The sequence below is a fragment of the Vulpes lagopus genome, chromosome 12 (genome assembly GCF_018345385.1).
Source record: "Vulpes lagopus strain Blue_001 chromosome 12, ASM1834538v1, whole genome shotgun sequence".
NCBI classification, from domain to species: domain Eukaryota; kingdom Metazoa; phylum Chordata; class Mammalia; order Carnivora; family Canidae; genus Vulpes; species Vulpes lagopus.
The window spans coordinates 26548582-26567871 of record NC_054835.1 but is presented as its reverse complement, the minus strand read 5'-3'; the positions used below and the strand labels follow the sequence as shown (position 1 = coordinate 26567871).

The 19290-nt window shown below is 36.5% G+C and overlaps 1 protein-coding gene across 1 annotated transcript in view; it reads left to right on the top strand.

Annotated features, from left to right (window-relative positions):
- BRIP1 (BRCA1 interacting helicase 1) overlaps nucleotides 1–19290 on the top strand; it is a 186060-nt gene that overhangs the window by 107126 nt on the left and 59644 nt on the right. The gene's annotated exons all lie outside the window — the stretch shown is intronic.

Here is a 19290-nt window from a genome sequence, read left to right as displayed (position 1 = left end):
CTGTTATCTAAAACTGAAAATTTGCTATAGACCATTTTCACCAAAATACTCAGTATGTTTCTGCTATAGAGCTATACTCCAAATTTGCATGTAGTTACTGTATAAACTTTAACAGGCTTTTAAGATACTTTTCTTAAAACTTCCACCAAGATATTAAAATAAACACATTGTGTTCTGTGAAAATGTTGTCTCATAATTACCAAATTCTCCCTTTTTCATAGTGTTCCTTGTACCTCCTTACTTGAATTAAAATCTGCACATAACCAGAGGATATGTCATTTCTTCATTAACCATTTCATGTTATAGCTGTATAGCCGTATTTTCTCTGTAGTAACTCAGGTTTGGTATCCAGTGCTCTTTCTAAATCTTTACCTCTCCCATTTTTTCTGAAGGAGGAATGGGAAGGGAAAGAGGAGGGGAAGAGTGGGGAGGGAAAGAGAAATACAGAGAGAGAAAAAAACTCTCCAACATAAGTTCTGGTCTTTGAGTTCATATCTTTTAATTGATATATATCATCCTTTCCTCTTCACCTTTATTGACATCTTACAAATCACTTGAATACTCTTATTAACAACTTTTGGCACCAATTGTATAATATTTTTCCCCTGTCTTACTCCCCTCTCTTACCTTCCACTATTTTGGCCCTTCCTTTTTCATTCACTTATTAAATTCATTCAACAAATACTGAATACTTTCTATATGTCAGGTACTGTTCTAAGCACTGAACAATCAGCAGTGAGCAAAATAAAAATCATTGTCCTGGGGCTCCTGGGTGACCCAGTCAGTTAAATGTCTGCCTTCAGTTCGGGTCATGATCTCAGGGTCCTGGGATCAAGTTCCATGTTGGGCTCCCTAGGCTCAGCGGGAAGTCTGCTTCTCCCTCTCTCTCTTCCTCTGCCCCTCTCCCCAGCTGGTGTGTTCTCTCTCTCTCAGATAAATAAATAAAATATTTTTTAAAAATTCATTGTCCTTATAGAGATTATATTCTAGGAGCGTGAGACAGAAAATAAACTAGACATGTAGCGGGCAGCCCGGGTGGCTCAGCGGTTTAGCACCTTCAGTCCAGGGCCTGATCCTGGAGACCCAGGATCGAGTCCCACGTCAGGCTCCCTGCATGGGGCCTGCTTCTCCCTCTGCCTGTGTCTCTGCCTCTGTCTGTCTGTCTGTCTCTCTCTCTGTGTTTCTCATGAGTAAATAAATAAAATCTTTAAAAAAAAAAAAAAAAGACAGGGATCCCTGGGTGGTGCAGCGGTTTAGCACCTGCCTTTGACCCAGGGCGCGATCCTGGAGACCCGGGATCGAATCCCATGTCAGGCTCCCAGTGCATGGAGCCTGCTTCGCCCTCTGTCTGTGTCTCTGCCTCTCTCTCTCTCTCTCTCTCTCTCTCTCTCTCTGACTATCATAAATAAATAAAAATTTAAAATAAATAAATAAATAAATAAATAAATAAATAAATAAATAGATAATAAGACATGTAGAAAGATAGTAATTTATTAGATGGTGTCATGGGCTGGATGTTTGGGTCATTCCCCCATGTCCACCCCCAAATACATATGTTGAAGCCCTAATCCCCTGTATTTGGAAATAGGGTCTCCTTACTAAGGGGTTAATTAAGGTTAAGTCAGGTCATAAGCATGAGGTTCTGACCTTGATAATATTAGTGTCCTTATAAGAAGAGATATCAGAAATCTGGCTATCTTCTCTGCAAGTGGCGTGATGACTTGGTGAGAAGATGTCTGTCTGCAAGCCTAGAAGAGAACCACCAAGAATTGTGTCAGCAAGCACCTTGATCTTGAACCTCCCAGTATCCAGAACTGTGAGAAATAAATTTGTTTAAGCCATGCTATCTGTGGTATTTTTTTTCCAGCTTTATTGATGTGTTGACATAACATAGTAAATTTAAGGTCTACAATGTGATGATTTGATTCCACATATCTACTGCAGAATGATTATGTGGTATTTTCCTATAGTAGCCTGAGGGGACTAGTGCAAATAATGTGTGTAGTACATACATTACATACTAGTACAAATAAGTGCTATGTGGAAAAATAATGCAAAGAAGGGGGAAATGAGACTCCTAGGGGAGTGGGGAAAAGTGGTTTAGTATTTTAATTGGATGGTTCAGGAAGTACTGTCAGAAGTGACATTGAGTAAAGGCCTAAAAGGAGAGGAAGCAAGCCATTGTGATCTGGGGGAAGAATGTTTAGACAGAGGGAACCTTGAGGTAGAGAGTGGTTTTATCAACAAGAAGGCTACTGTGGCTGAAGCAGAGTTGGAGTGAGGTGAGAGGAGTAGTAGGATGAGTTTAGAGAAGTAGCTGCAGTAACATCACACCACAGTAAGGTTTAGGTTTTATTCTAAATGCAATAGGAAGTCATTGGAGGCTTTAGACTTAATTTTAAAAGGATTATACTGGCTACTGTATAGAAAATGGACTGTAGGGAGCATAAGAAGAAGCAAGGTGACTGCATAGGAGTCTATTGTAATAACATATGATGGATAGTGGCTTGGACCACTGTGATAGCAGTGTTTGGAGTCTAGATATGATTGAAAGTGCTGGCAGGATTTGCTGATGAATTAGATGTGCAGTCTTGTAGAGAGGGAGGGAGTAAGGTTTTCTTGCTGGGCTTCTTTCTTATCTGTATTGTGCTGCTAGTCAGTCACATCTGTGTTCATTCTTCTAGGTACATCTATTGTCTTGGTTTTCCAATTTCGCATTCAATTCTGACCTCTCCTCTAAGTAGCACACTCTAAAGAAAAACTTCTTGTGTGCCTTCTCTCAGTAATTTGCTATAATACACCTTCACTTCTGACACTAGATATGTGGTTGTCCTATAGTTTAGCTCAGTTCTGACACTGTCTGCCTAAAGATAGAGCATCAGATCCCAACAGGTTAAAGGTTCAGTCCCACATGATTACCCCCACTCTGACACCATTCTCAGGTCCAGGTTGTTTAATCTGTGTTTCTGACTAACTGGCTGTAAATTGGAGGTACCCACCACCTCCTCCTCAGGTTTGATTAATTTGCTAGAGTGGTTTACAGAACTCAGAGAAACGTTTACTTAATGTTTACCAATTTATTATAAAGGATACAGATGAGTAGCCAGATGAAGAGGTACATGAGGTGAGGTCTAGAAAGGTTGAAGCACAGGAGCATCTGTTCCCATGGAACTGGAGTATACCACCCTGCAGCATGTAGATACATTCACCAGCCTAGAAACTCTGAACTCCATCTGTTTGGGGTTTTATGCAGGCTTTATTAACATAGGCATGGTTGATTAAATGACCACGGGCAATTAATTGAACCTTGAGCCCCTTCCTGGATGTTGGGGACCGGGGGGCGGGGGGGACTGAAAGTACCAACCCTCTAATCACATGGTTGATCCCTTGGCAACCAGCCACCATCCTTAGGTTACCCGGAGGTTGTGCAAAAGTCACTAATTAACATATACTCAGGTGTGGTTGATGAGACTTGTTATGAATAAATAATTTTCACCTGGAGCTATTTCAGGAATTAGAACAAAAGATGCATGTATGGCTCTTCTTGCTCAGGAGATTCCAAGAGTTTTAGGAGCTATGTGCCAAGAAAAGAGATAAAGACCAAATATATGTTTCTTATTACAAATCACAACATCACGCACACCCATATATTGAGCTGCTGGATAAACATATCAATATGAGTATCTCAAAGGCAACAAACTTGTGATCTTTCCTCCCGATCTCGTTGCTTTTCCAGTGTTGCCGTTATGAGTGGATGGTACCACAATCTAAATTTGGACTAATCCTGGGACACTTAGGTGGCTCAGCGGTTGAATGTCTGCCTTGGGCTCAGGTTGTGATCCTGGGGTCCTGAGATTGAGTCCCACATTGGGCTTCCTGCAGGAGCTTCTTCCTCTGCCTATGTCTCTGCCTCTCTCTCTCCCTGTCTCTTATGAATAAATTTTAAAAATTTTAATAAGTAAATAAATAAATAAATAAATTTCTCCTAATCCTATAATCAGTATCATCTATGAACCTTTTCCTCCCTTCCCTGTCATATCTAATCTTTTTTTTTAAGATTTTATTTATTTATTCATGAGAGACACACAGAGAGAGGGAGAGACACAGACAGAGGGAGAAACAGGCTTCCATGCAGGGAGCCTGATGTGGGACTCGATCCCAGGTCTCCAGGATCACACCCCAGTGCTAAGACGGCGCTAAACCACTGAGCCACATGGGCTGCCCTGTCATATTTAATCTTACATTTCATTTTAAATTTTTTTTTATTTTTTAAAAGATTTTATTTATTTATTCATAGAGATACAGAGAGAGAGAGAGGCAGAGACACAGGCAGAAGGAGAAGCAGGCTCCATACAGGGAGCCCGACATGGGACTCAATCCAGGGTCTCCAGGATCACGCCCTGGGCTGCAGGCAGTGCTAAACCGCTGCACCACCAGGGCTGCCCTCATTTTAAATTTTAAATATCTTTATAACTTGCTCACTTTTCTTTCTCTACAGTATAATTTTTCAAAAAGGTAAAATCATGACTCAATGTAAATAGTGAAAATCTATCAAGGAGTTTATTCTATTTGATTAACGAGTATGGTGTTAGGCTGATTCAGAGAACATTTAAGGAACTGTGTAAACTTATAGGCCATTTAATTAAAGGAATATGACAGTTGAGTTCAATAAAGTGCATTTTCCTGCTTAATATTTGGCTGGGCCTTTGTCTTCACGCAAAGTTTATCAATAAAACTAATGTGTACATTTTAAATAATAAAATTGACATTGACATACCCGCCACCAACTTAAGAAATAGAACATTACTCTTACATTAGAAGAACCCATGTACCCCTTCACAATCATATCCTTCCATCCCAAGGGATAATATATGTTTTGCATTTTTAGAAGTAGTGTATATGTGTGTGTGTGCGTGTTAAATAATAAATAATATAGTTTTGAACTTCATATGAAAAATTATTTATGTTTATAATTATTTATTTATATATTAGTGAGGGCATATGTGAGCAGGGGGAGAGGGGCAGGGGAGAGACGGAGAGAGAATCTCAAGCAGACTGCCTGTTAAACGTGGAGTTAGATGTCGGGCTCAGGTTCACAACTCTTGAGATCATGACCTGAGCTGAAATCAAGATCTTGTCAGACACTTAACTGCCCCAGTAATTTGCTTTTAAAACTCAATATCTGTAGATTTATGTTCATCCTTGTTGATACATGTATTACTAATTTATTCGTTTACACTATTATATAGTATTTGTTTTTGTGCATGCGTGGGTTTATTTTATTCAATTTTTTAAATGGTGGTAAAAAACATATAACGTACAATTTACTGCTTAACTACTTTTAAAGTATACAATTCCATGTCATTAAGTACATTTACAATATTGTACAACCATCATTACTATTTTCAAAATACTTTTATCCCAAATCTACAAACTCTGTACCCATTAAACTATAACTCTTCATTTTCTCCTCTCCCCAGGCCTTGGCAACTCCTACTTACTTTGTCTGTGAATTTGTCTATTCTGGGTATCTCATAAAAATGGAATCATAATATATTTGTCCTTTTGCATCTGCCTTATTGCCCTTATCCTGTTTTCAGGATTTATCTACATTGTAACATGTTTCACAATTTCATTCCTTTTTATGGCTGAATATTACATTGTATGTATCTATTACTTTGTTTATCCATTCATCTGTTGATGGATGTTTGTGTCGTTTCCACCTTACAGCTATTGTGAGTAATGCTGCCATGAACATAGATGTACAACTATCCATTTGAGTGTTTGCCTTCACTTTTGGTGATAGGCTCATAAGTGGAATTGTTGAAGTATATGGTAATTTTGTTTTATAAACTTTTTGAGGAACTGCCAGATTTTTCTACAGTGGTTGTACCACTTTACATTCCCACCAGCAGTGTACAGAGTTAACAGTTTCTCTACATCTTTGCTAACACCTTTTTCTGAGGTTTTGTGTTCATTGATTGGTTCGTTTGTTTTATAGTAGCCATCCTAATGGATGTGAGATGGTTTCTCGTTCTGATTTGCGTTTCCCTAATGATTAGTGAAGTTGTCCTTTTTTTCATGTGCTTATTTGTCCTCTGTGTATCTTTGAAGAAATGTCTATTCAAGTTTTTTGTCCACTTTTCAAATTGGATTTTTTTTGTATTGTAGGAGTTCTTTATATTAGTTTCCTATCAGATAAATGAATTGCAAATATTTTCTCCTATTCGTGGATTATCTTTTCACTTACTTGATGGTATCTTTTGATGCACAAAAGTTTTTAAATTTAGATGAAGTTCAGTTCATCTATATTCTGCTGTTACCTATGCTTTTGATGGCATATCTTAAAAAATTGTTAAATCCAGTATATGAAGATTTTGACCTGTGCTTTCATCTAATAGTTTTATAGTTTTAGGTCTTACATTTAGGTTTTTGTAATTTTGAGTTATTTTGTACATGGTATAGGCAAGTCCTAATTTCATTTTTTGTATTGGATATCCCCTTTCCCAACATCATTTGTTGAACAGACTGTCCATTCCCCATTGAATGGTCTTAGTATCCTGATTGAAAATCAGTTGACTGTATATGCAGGGCTTATTTCTGGGCTCCCTTTTCTATTCCATTGGTTTATATATCTGTCCTTAAGCCAGTATTGCACTATTTGATTGCTGTTGCTTTGTATTAAGTTTTGAAATTAGGAAATGTGAGCTCTCCAATGTTTTGTTTTGTTTTTCCAAGATTGTTTGTCTCTCTGAGGCTCCTTCTGATTCCATATGAATTTTAGAATGGGTTTTTCTATTTCTGGAAAAAAAATAATTGGAATTTTGGTAGGGATTGCACTGAATATAAATTACCTTTTTTATTTTATTTTTTTAAGATTTTACTTATTTATTCATTAGAGACACAGAGAGAGAGAAGGAGAAAGGCAGAGACACAAGCAGAGGGAGAAGCAGGCTCCATGCAGGGAGCCCGACATGGGCCTTGATCCTGGGTCTCCAGGATCATGCCCTGGGCCGAAGGTAGGCACTAAACCTGGGCCGAAGGTAGGCACTAAACCTACTAAGGTAGGCACTGAACCACCCGGGCTGCCCCGTATAAATTACTTTGGAGGCAGTAATTGTCAAGTTAACAATAGTAAGTCTTCCAATCCACGAATATGGCATATTTTCTCATTTATTTATATTTCTTTAATTTCTTTCAGCAGTGTTTTGTGGTTTTCAGTATACAAGTCTTTGGTTGAATTTATTCCTGAGTGTTTTATTCTTTTTGATGTTAATATGTATGTGTTGCTGAAGTGAGCACTCTTTTTGATGCTACTGTGAATGGAATTGTTTTCATTTCTTTTATGGTTGTTTATTGTTAGCATATAAAAATGAAACAAATTTTTGGATGTTGATTTTATATCGTGCAACTTTGCTGATTTCATTTATTAGCTTTAACAGGGTTTTTTGGAGGGGGGAGTTGATGTGTATTCTTTGGGGTTTTCTAGATGTAAGATCATGTCAGCTGTGAACAGAGATAGTTTTACTTCTTTTTTTACAATTTGAATACCATTTATTTATTTATTTATTTTTTATTTATTTATTTATTTATTTTTGCTTAATTGTTCTGTTTAATTGAAGTGGCAAAGTCAGGCATTCTTATCTTGTTTTCTGATTTTGGGGGAAGCTTTGAGTTGTTCACTATTTGAGTTTGATGTTAGGTGTGAGCTTTTCATAAAAGATCTTTAATATGTTTGGGAAATTTTCTCCCATTCCTAATTTGAGAGTTTTTATCATGAAAATGTGTTAAATTTTTTCAAATGCTTTCCTACCTCAATTGAGATGATCATGTGGCTTTTTTCCCTCCATTCCACCAATGTAATATATTACATTGATAGATTTTTTTTTTATGTGTTGAACAACCCTTCTGTTGTAGGGGTAAATCCCAATTGGTCATGATATATAATACTTTTACACTTTTTAAGAATTTAAAATATTTATTTATTTGAGAGAGAGACAGAATGAGAAAAAAAACAAAAGCAGGGAGAAGGAGAAGCAGACTCCCCACTGAGCAGGGATCCTGACATGGGGCTTACTCTCAGGACCCTGGGATCATAACCTGACCTGAAGGCAGATGCTTAACCAACTGAGTCACCTAGGCACCCTTATACTTTTAGTATGTTGCTGAATTTTTTTTTTAAGATTTTATTTATTTATTCACGAGAGAGACAGAGAGAGGCAGAGACACAGGCAGAGGGAGAAGCAGGCTCCATGCAGGGAGCCCAATGTGGGGCTTGATCCTGGGGCCCCAGGATCATGCCCTGGGCTGAAGGTGGCACTAAACCACTGAGCCACCCAGGCTGCCCCAGTATGTTGCTGAATTTTGTTTGCTAGTATTGAGGATTTTTGCATCAATATTTATAAGGGATATTTGTAGCTTTCTTTGCTTGTGGTATCTTTGTCTGCCTTTGGTATAAAGTAATGCTAGCCAATAGAATGAGTTAGGAAGTGTTCTCTTCAGTTTTGGGGAGAGTGAGGAAGATTGATATTAATTCTTTTTTTATATTAATTCTTTAAATGTTTGATGGAATTCACCAGTGAAGATATCTGATCCAGAGCTTTTTTTGTTGGAGGATTTTGATTATTGATTCAATCTCCTTATTTGTTAAGGTCTATTTAGATTTTCTTTTTCTTCATGATTCAGTTTTCATAGATTATGTTTCTAAGAATTTATTCTTTACATCCACATTATCCAATTTAGTGGTATACATTGGTTTATAGTATTGTCTTATAATCTTTTTATTTCTTTTAAAGTTGATAGTATGTCTCCACTTTTGTGGTTTTAATCATTGAATCTTCTTTTTTTCTTAGTCTACCAAAGATTTGTCAGTTTTGTTGATCTTCAAAGAACCAACTCTCAGTTTTCTATTTTTTTTCTATTCTCTAGTTCATTTATTTAGCTCTACCCTTTATTTCTTCTTTCCTTCTGCTAGTTTTTGGTTTAATTTGCTATTTTCTAGTTTCTTAAGTTGTATAGTTAAGATTAATTTGAACTTTTCTTTTTAATTATGCATTTACAGCTATAAATATCTTTTGTAGTACTTTTTTTCACTGTATCTCATAAGTTTTAATATGTGTGTATTTTTGTTTTCATGTGTCTGAAGATTTTTTTTTCTAATTTCTTTTGTGATTTCTAGTTTGATCTACTGGTTGTTTAAGACTGTATTATTCAGTCTCCACCTATGTGTGTATTTTTCAATTTTCCTTATGTTATTGATTTCTAGTTTCATTTCCTGATTGTCAGAAAAACTACTCAATCCCTTTAAAATTTATTATGACTTATATTGTGACCTAACCTATGGTCTACCATAGAGAATGTTCCATGTGTACTTGAGAAGACTGTATTTATTTGGTTGAGTGGGGTGTTATATATGTGTGTGTGTGTGTATGTGTGTGTGTGTGTTGGGTCAGTTCATTTATAGTGTTTTTCTTTTTTTCAAAAAGATTGATTGATTTTAGAGAGAGAGAAAGCATGTAGTGGGGAGTGGCAGAGGGAAAAGGAGAGCGAGAATTCCAAGCGGACTCCTCTCTGAGTACAGAGCCCAATGTAGGGCTCTGACTCTCTAGCCTGGGAGCATGACCTGAACCGAACTTAGGAATCAGATCCTTAACCAACCTAAGTGCTCTCACAGTGTTTCTCAAATCCTTTTTTTCCTATTGAACTTCTGTATGGTTGTTTTGTTCATTATTGAAATTGGAGTATTAAAACTTACTATTATTGTAAAACTGTTTATTTTTCTATTTTATTCTGTTTTTCTTTCATGTGTTTTAGAGCTCTGGTCTTAGGCGTTTATGTGTTTATAATCACATCTTCATGAGTTGGCACTTTTCTCAATATATTATATCTTGGTCTCTAACAATTCTTCACCAAGAATTCATTTTTTTTTTGTTTTGTGTTGCTGTCTAGCATTTTTATTTCAACTTGAAAGATTCTCTTTAACACTTCTTATGAAGCAGGTCTAGGGGAACCAAACTTCCTCAGTTTTTCTTATTCTTAGGGAAATCTTTATCTCGCCTTCATTTTTTTACTGAATATTATGGTTTTGGCTGGTAGTTTTTTTCTTTTAGCACTTCATGTATATCATTTTAGCACCTGCAAGATTTCTGCTGAGAAATTCACTCAGATTTATGGGGGTTCTGCTTTGCTTTTGCTTTCAAAAATCTTTTTTTTTTTAAAGAGTTTATTTATTCATTAGAGACATAAGCAGAGGGATAAGCAGGCTCCCTGCGGGGAACCTGATGCAGGACTTGATCCTAGGACCCTGGGATCATGACCTGAGCCAAAGGCAGACACTCAATTCCTCAGCCACCCAGGTGCCACTGTCTCTGACTTTTGACACATTTATTAATAATGTATCTCAATGTGATCTTCTTTGATTTCATCCTTTTTGCTGTTTGGCTTCTTGAAGCTGGATGTCTGTTTTCTACCCCTACTCCTGATTTGGAAAGTTTTTGCCTTCTCACTTTTTTCTCCTTCTGAGAGTCTCATATGTATATACTTGTGTACTTGATGGTATCCTATAAGTACTCTCTGCTTTATTCACTCTTTTTCATTCTTTTTCCTTTTTACTTCTCTGGATAATTTTTAATGACCTGTCTTGAAGTTCATGGATTCTTTATCTTGATCAGGTCTGCTGTTGAAACTTTTCAGTGAATTTTTCAGTTCAGTTATTGTTTTCTTCAGCTCCAAAATTTCTGTTTGGTTCTCTTTTATATTTTCTATCTCTTTTCAAATTCTTCTATGTATCACTTTCCTGAGCTCGCTGAATATCTTTGTGATGGTTATTTTGAATTCTTTGGCAGGTAATTCATGTGCCATTTTTTAAAAAAAAATATTTATTTATTTGAGAAAGAAAGTGAGAGAGAGCATAGGGGGAGAGTGAGAAGGAGAAGCAGATGCCCCCCCGGAGCAGAGAGCCTGATTCAGCGCTTGATCCCAGGACCCTGTGGTCATGATCTGAGCTGAAGGCAGACGTTTAGCCAGCTGAGCCATCCAAGTGCCCCTCTTCCATTTCTTTATAGTTGGTTCCTGGAGTTTATTTTGTTCCTTTTTACCTACTCATATTTAAAAAACTGTCTCTTACGGACTGGCTTTGTCCCGCAGATTCTGGGGACCTCCAAACGTTTCCTGTGAATGTATCTTCTCTAGACTCGTGTGTAAATTCCTAATTAGAGGGATTTTTCCTCTTTTTTTTTTTTTTTTAAGAGCTCATAATCACTTGCTCCCTCTGAGTTTTGTCTGTGGTACTACAGTTCTCTGGAGTGCTATAAGCTATCCAGCTCTCTTTTGTTTTCAGCAGCCCCCAGGCCTTTAGAGTATGTCAGGTCCCATTAACGCTCTGAGTTGGGCAAGACAGAAACCAGTCCCTTAGAGCAGTGCCAACTGGAATGTTGTACAACATAGTCCATTATTCTCTTCTCCCCATCCAGGGTAGAGACTACCAAACTATACTGGTTTGTCTGCTATACTGTGAGTCCTCTGCAGTGGCACCAAGCTACCTAGCTGTCTTTTGTTCTCAGTGGCCCCCTGGCATCTAGGGTATGCTGGCTCTTGTCAGTGCTCTGAGACAAGTGACACAGAAACCACCAGTCCTCCAGTCAGCTTCCTGAAAAAGTGCAACATTGAATATACAGTTCAACAGTTTCCATTCCCTGGAGAAATTGGGAATTGGAGGTTTTCTCCCCCTAATTAAGACCTGAGCCAGGGTGAGAGACGATGGTTAGTGAATGTATTCTACTCTAAACTTTAGCCTTTGTGCTCAGCGGCCCCCATCTCAGGACTATTTCCTGTCAGTACTTAGATTTAGGCAAGACAGAAACCAGTCCCCCGGGTAGCTCCCCTAATAGTCAGTACATTGAATGTATGTTTCAGTCTTCCCTGTCCCTCCTCAGGGAAAAGCCAGGAATTGGAAGTTTTCCCTGAGTCACACCATGCTGAGCGGAGGAGGGGGGACTAAGGCAAATGGTGCCACGAATTTTCCCCTTCTATGCAGCTGGTTTCATACTCTTCTAGGGGCAAGAGCCTCTTAACTATTTTCCAGATTTCTCACAAAAGTAATTGGTCCATGTATTGTTGTTGAATCAATGTTTCCATGAGGGCAAGGAGGGTTTGTTGATGCACACTTACTGAATTTTTGAAATGGAGATGTGAGCAGATGGTGTGGTAAAATTTGTGTTTTGAAAATATTATCTGGCTAAAATGTAAAGACCTAAGAGTGATAAAAAAGAAGCAGGAAATCCAGTTAAAAGATTATTGGAGTAGTTTTTCAAGAGATTTAATGGCTTGGACTGGGGTGGTGGCTTTGGATATAGAGAGATAGAAGACAAAAATTAAGAAGGTTGGTAATGGGTTATACATGGAGAATGAAGGGAAGAGGGAATTGTTAAGGATGACTCAGTGTTCTAGCAAAGGCAGCTCAGTGAATGGTGATATCCTTTATTGAAATAACAAACACTGAAATGTTATAAATTTAGTCTCATATGAAACATTTCCAGTGTCTCATATGAGACATTTCAGGTACCTTTGAGATACCTAACTGGTGAATTTGACCACACTTATGAATATAGCACATAAAGGAGCAACTGGGGCTGTAGATACAAATTTTGGAGCTTCAGGCCATATTTATTCTGCATCTTTAGGAATATAATATTCTCTCACTAGAATGTAAGTGCCATGAAGGTAGGTTATCTTTTCTGTGGTGTTCCCTGCTTTATCCTTAGATGTTTGATGTTTCTGGCACATTGTACAAGCTAAATATGTTTATTGTTGTTGTTTCTTTTCTTATCTTCACCCTCCATCCCCACTGCCCTGGTATTACTAAAAACATTCGAAAGAAATCCATCTTATTCCATTTTCACAATCATGATGTAATATATTTCATACTTACATAAGAGCACATGTAATATATATATGTGAGTTATGGAATATATTAATAAAATGAAAACATCAAAACTGTCATTTAAGAACTAAATATTACTTTTAAAGCTATGTGGATGCTTCTTGTCAATCCCATCCATTTACCTATTCCCATAGTGTTAATCATTGTCCTGAAGTTTGTGATTACCGTTCTTTTTTTTTAAATTTTATTTATTTACTCATGACAGACACACACACACAGAGAGAGAGAGAGAGAGAGAGAGAGAGGCAGAGACACAGGCAGAGGGAGAAGCAGGCTCCATACAGGGAGCCTGACGTGGGACTTGATCCCAGGTCTCCAGGATCACACCCCAGGCTGAAGATGGCGCTAAACCGCTGGGCCACTGGGGCTGCCCTGCTGTTTATTTTTTAAAAGTGGCTTTACCACATAGATACATATTCCCTAATAAATATATACTTCTAAACAATGTTACTTAATTTTGTTTTTTTTTTATTTTTTAAAAATGGCAGGATATTATATATAATTTTCTGCCACATGCTTTTTTCCCTAATCCATGGTAGAAGTGCCAATTATTTTTATTGCTTATTATAATACATTGTATGACCATGAGATAGTTTACATATTACTGTTAGTAAATATTTCTGGTTATTTCTAATATTTTTGTTTTTATGTTCTGCTGTTAAAGTAATGTTGCTATTGACATTTTTGTAGAAATTGAGAAGCTGATTTTAAAATTTATATGGAAAAGACTTAGCATAGCCAAGATGTTTTTAAGTAATTTTTTTCCATTTTATTTCCCTCTTTTTTTTTTTTTTAAGATTTTATTTGTTTGGGAGAGAGAGAGAGAGAGCACAAGCAGGGAGGAGAGGGAGTAAGTGAGCTCCCCCTTGAGTAGAGAGCCCAAAACAAGGCTTGATACCAGGGCTCAGGATCATGATCTGAACTAAAGGCAGATGCTTAACTGACTGAGCCACCCAGGTGCCACATTTTGTTTCCCTCTTGAAACCTAGAAATTGTTTCCCAAAAAAATGGAAAATTTTTTATTTCTATGTAGATAAATTATTTTTAGTATAGAAGGCCTTTCTGTTAATATGCATTTCCAGTGAATCTGTATAATTCCAGATTTTAAAAAATTGATACATTCTTTGTGACTTAACACACATAGTTTCATGTTTGAAAAAATCCTCTTTTCAGGTAGCATCAGCATCAAGTTCTCTATGAGAACAAGGTTGATGATTCTTTTTTTCCTCTTTTCTTTCTTTCTTTCTTTCTTTCTTTCTTTCTTTCTTTCTTTCTTTCTAAGAGAGAGAGAAAGAGAGAGAGAGCTCAATGGAAGGGCAGTTGGAGGAGGAGAGAAAATCTTGAGCTGGGGCTTCATCCCATGACCTGGAGCACCTGTCCTGAGCCAAAATCAAGAGTCAAGACATTTAACTGACTGAGCCACCCAGTTACCCTAGAGCAAGGTTGATGATTCTTACAAACTTCAGTCTTCTGTATCCTTACTAATTTTGTCTGACTCAACTGTAGATAGAGATAAGATATATAAGAGAGAAGTACATCAAAATCCTCTATAGTATTTAGGGAATTGATAAGTTTATCCTTATATTTCTTGTCAGCTTTTCTTTTATATATCTTGAAACTGTGTTTAAAGTGCGTAAAGATTCATGACTGTTACCTTTTCACATCTTTTTAGTGGATGCACTTTTTAAGTATATGGAATATATATCTGTTTCTTATGAAACTTTTTGCTTTGAAGTCCATTTTTTATGACTGTGTTATACCTGATTTCTTTTGGTATATGCCTTGCATTTCTTTTTCCATATATTCATTTTAAGATTTCTGTATGGCGTAATTTTAAGTGTTTCTATTGGTCAACATATAGATGATTTTTTCTTTTTCGCTCCACCTCTTCCTTCCCTGCCTACCTCTCTTCCTTTTTTCCAAACAATATGAGTGTCTCAGTCTTAATAAATGAGTTAAATTAATTTGTGTTTGCTTTAATTCTGGGCATATTTGGACTTATTTTCTACTTATTTTCTCATTTTTCCCCATAGTTGTTTGGAAGTTCTGTATCCCATTTATCATTTTCTCAATATAACATCTTTATTGTGATACAATTTGCATATAGCTCACTCATTTAAAATATAAGTTCAGTGGTTTTTATTCAATTCACAAAGTTCTGCAACTATATTTGAACATTTTTATCACTCCATACACATTAGTAATCACTCCCCATTTTCCCCCAGACTTTTTCCCTTCCCCAGCCCTAGACAACTTATAATTTACTTTATGTCTCTATGCATTAGCCTGTTCTGGGACTTAATATAAATGGAATTATACAATATGTGATCTTTCGTGTCGGACTAATCCCCTGCACAGTCAGAACTCTAACTTTTGGCTCCCTCAAAACTTAACTACTAATAACCTACTGTTTGCCAGAAGCCTTATTGTTATCAATGTTATCACAAACAGTTGATTAACACGTTTTATATGTTATATGTATTTTATACTATATACTTTTTTAAATTTATTTTTTATTGGTGTTCAATTTGCCAACATATAGAATAACACCCAGTGCTCATCCCATCAAGTGCCCCCCTCAGTGCCCATCACCCAGTCACCCCCACCCCCCCACCCACCTCCCTTTCTACCACCCCTTGTTCGTTTCCCAGAGTTAGGAGTCTCTCATGTTCTGTCTCCCTTTCTGATATTTATACTATCTACTTAACAATAAGCTAGAGAAAATCATAAGGAGGAGAAAATGCATACGTGGCATTGTACTGTATTAAAATCTGTTTATAAGTGGACTCACACAGTTAAAACCTGTGTTGCTCAAGGGTCAACTGTATATTGTTTTCAAGGTTCATCCATGTTATAACATGTGTCAGTACTTCATTTTTATGGCTGAATAATATTCCACTGCACAAATATACCATGTTTTATTTATCTATTAATCAATTGGAAAATATTTGGATTGTTTCTACTTAGGGATATTATGAATAATGCTGCTATGAACATCTATGCACAAGTTTTTGTTTAGACACGTTTTCATTTCTCTTGGGTATTTAATTATGAGTGTAATTGCTGGGCCATGTGGTAGCTCTATGTTTAACCTTTTGAAGAACTGCCTGACTTCTTTCCAAGGCACCTGCACCATCTTATATTTTCACTGCAGTGTATGAGAGTTCCAATTCTCCATATTCTTGCCAACATTTATTAAAAATAGATAAAAATGAAGAGCGAATTATCTTCTCCCCCCCCATTTCTGACTAAGAGCTCTTCTAGTTATGATCTATTATTTGTCTCTTATCTGCCTCAGCTTCGCTTGAGTTGCCTAAAATATTTCTCAGGAATTGCTTTATATGGTATGGCAGGGGCACCTGGGTGGCTCAGTTGGTTAAGCAGCCAACTCTTGATTTCAGGTTAGGTCTTGGTTTTGGGATCGTGAGTTTAAGCCCTGTGTAGGACTCCACACTGGCATGGAACCAACTTATAAGTGAATGAATGAATGAATGAATGAATGAATGAATGAATGAATACATGCATGCTATGGTATGTAATGGCAATTTGAAAGGGCAGATAGGTGTTAAACTGCATACAGTTTTTCTGGAAAAAATAGTTTAATAACTTCTTAGCTATGATTGGATAACTAAAATGATTCTTTTCAATTAGGGCAAATTTGAATCATTTCTATTTAGGGAAAAAATTTTGTCCTAGTTATAAAATTTATATCAACAGTAAAGTTTTTCAGCTCTAATGCCAAGCTAGGAAAAAAATAGCCTGTCTTTGAGTGTCCCACCTTCTCCTTTTTGTTCTATTCTCTGAATTATAATCTTATATATAAATATTACATACTAATGATTCAGTTTTTAAATTTTAATAGAATTAAAGATCTTTACAGCTAAAAGTTCATTCAGATAGATCAACAAACTTTAACAGCCTTACTTTGTAGATAATTTTTTTAAAGACCTAGTAATATATGACAGTTTGTTTTATATTTGCCATAAAAGTTCCCTGAAGTGAGTGACATAATGCACATTGTACTTTTAATTGTAATATTTATGATTTATTTACAAATTTGTGGCTATTTTCATTGTCCATAAAATTCTTAAGTTCTTAGAATCCAAAAAGTCAATAGATAGGCTGTTTTTTCTTCATTCATTATAACAAATTTTGGAATTTTACACATAAACCTGCTTTGAAATTTTTTAAACTTTTAGATGTTTTCTAAGTCATATATAACTCTTTGATATTCTGAATTCTTTTCTATATAATGGGAGTTTCTTTGGGGCTAAATGTATATTGAACCAATTTCTTTGTTATTTCTCAAACTTGCCTTGTTAAATAGATATTATGGGATATATTTTGGAATTACCAACTTAATGATTTTCCTCAAGTAAAGTGAGAGGTGTTCCTCCAGATTTTAAATGTTAAAAACCTATTGTTCTGACAATTATTATCTCACGATCAAGGAATCATATATGAACTGCTATCTATGTTTTCAGATGACAGAAAACAGTGTATCATTGGATTAAATTCCATTAAGTATTAACAGTCTTACAAATTCATAACACATTTTACATTGTTTAAATCCTAAGGATATTTATACCCTCTTCTAAACTGGTTATTCAGTAGAGAAATTTAAAGACATTAATATATCATTCTGAACATTATCAACTTTATAGTAGTCTTATCTTTTCAATTGAAGACTCAGTTTGACTCTCCCTTATACACCATAGCTCTGAATACTGTTACAAGGTTTTCAAACTTCCTAACACTGATGAGAGACTAATTAATAATAGTGCATATTAAAAAGCAAATTTTAATAGCCAACCTTTGAGGCACTCAAGTCAGTAATCTAAAAACGACTTTTAGATTAATGATTACCCTACATGTTTTTTTTTCCTAATAACATGATAATAAAGAGAATTTTTCTTTTTATTAGGCTACCTTGATCGCTGTATAACATACAATGAGATGTGTTACAAATTAGTGATTTTTTTTTAGTGTTTTGGCTGCTGTAACAAAATACCACAGACTTGGTAGTTTATAAACAACAAAAATTTATTTCTCACACCACTGGAGGCTGGAAGTCCCAAGATCAGGTTGGATGACGGCCTTCTTCCTGATTAGTAGCCAGGGTCTTTTGGCTGTGTCTCTTATGGTAGAGGGAGCAAGATAGCTCTGTGGGATCCCTTTCATAAGAGCGCTCATCTCATTCGTGAAAGCTCTAAACTCATGACCTAATCACTTCCCAAAGGGCACATTTCATAGTACCATCATCTTTGGGGATTAGGAGTTCAACATGTGAATTTTGAGAAGACATAAATATTTATATCATAGGAGTGATAAAAATTTTGTCTTATGATCTTATTAAATTTATTTCTGAAAATAGATAAGGGTGATGGGGCATCTGGGTGGCTCACTTGGTTAAGTGTTGGAATCTTGATTTCAGCTCAGGTCATGATCTCAGTTTCCTGGGATCAGCCTGTCCAGCTAGCTGGGATTCTGCTGCTTTCTCTCCCACTCTGTCTGCCCAACCCTACCCACACACGTGTGCATCCTCTCTCTCTCTCTCAAATAAACAAATAGAAATCTTTATAAAAAATCAAATAGATAAGGGTGAAATTCTGAGGAAATAAACCATCTTATAAAAATTAGTTTCTGTTTTCTAGAGAATTTGGGGTAATGTCCTCTTGCTTACCTACATTATAATAGCTGGTCCACATTGTATAGAACTCTTTGCGTAGAACAAGTAGGTAAAACAGGTACATTTAAATCATAATAATCTCTAGTACTGGCTTTTGTCGTTTCATTTCAGCTCTTAAGAGTTTATTGTTAACTTCTACTTTCTTTGCATTTACTATTTGATTTTCTAGCTTCTTAAAAAGAATACTTCAGGGGATCCCTGGGTGGCTCAGCGGTTTAGCGCCTGCCTTTGGCCCAGGGCGCGATCCTGGAGTCCCGGGATCGAATCCTGGAGTCCCGGGATCGAGTCCCGGGATCGAGTCCCAAGTCGGGCTCCCAGCATGGAGCCTGCTTCTCCCTCCTCCTGTGTCTCTGCCTCTCTCTCTCTCTCTCTCTCTCTCTCTCTCTCTCTCTCTCTCTCTGTGTCTCTCATGGATAAATAAATAAAAACCTTAAAAAAAAAAAAAAGAAGAATCTTCAATAAAAAATCTTTAGTTGGGGCTCCTGGGTGCCTCAGTCAATTAAGGGTCTGACTCTTGATCTCAGGCTTGTGAGTTCAAGTTCTGCATTGGGCTCCAGGCTGGGCATGGAGCCTACTTAAAAAAAAAAAAAAAAAAAGGTAAAGAACCTTTAGGTAAGAATATTAAGGAATTTCACTTAAGGTTTAAAGAGATAACTTGAAA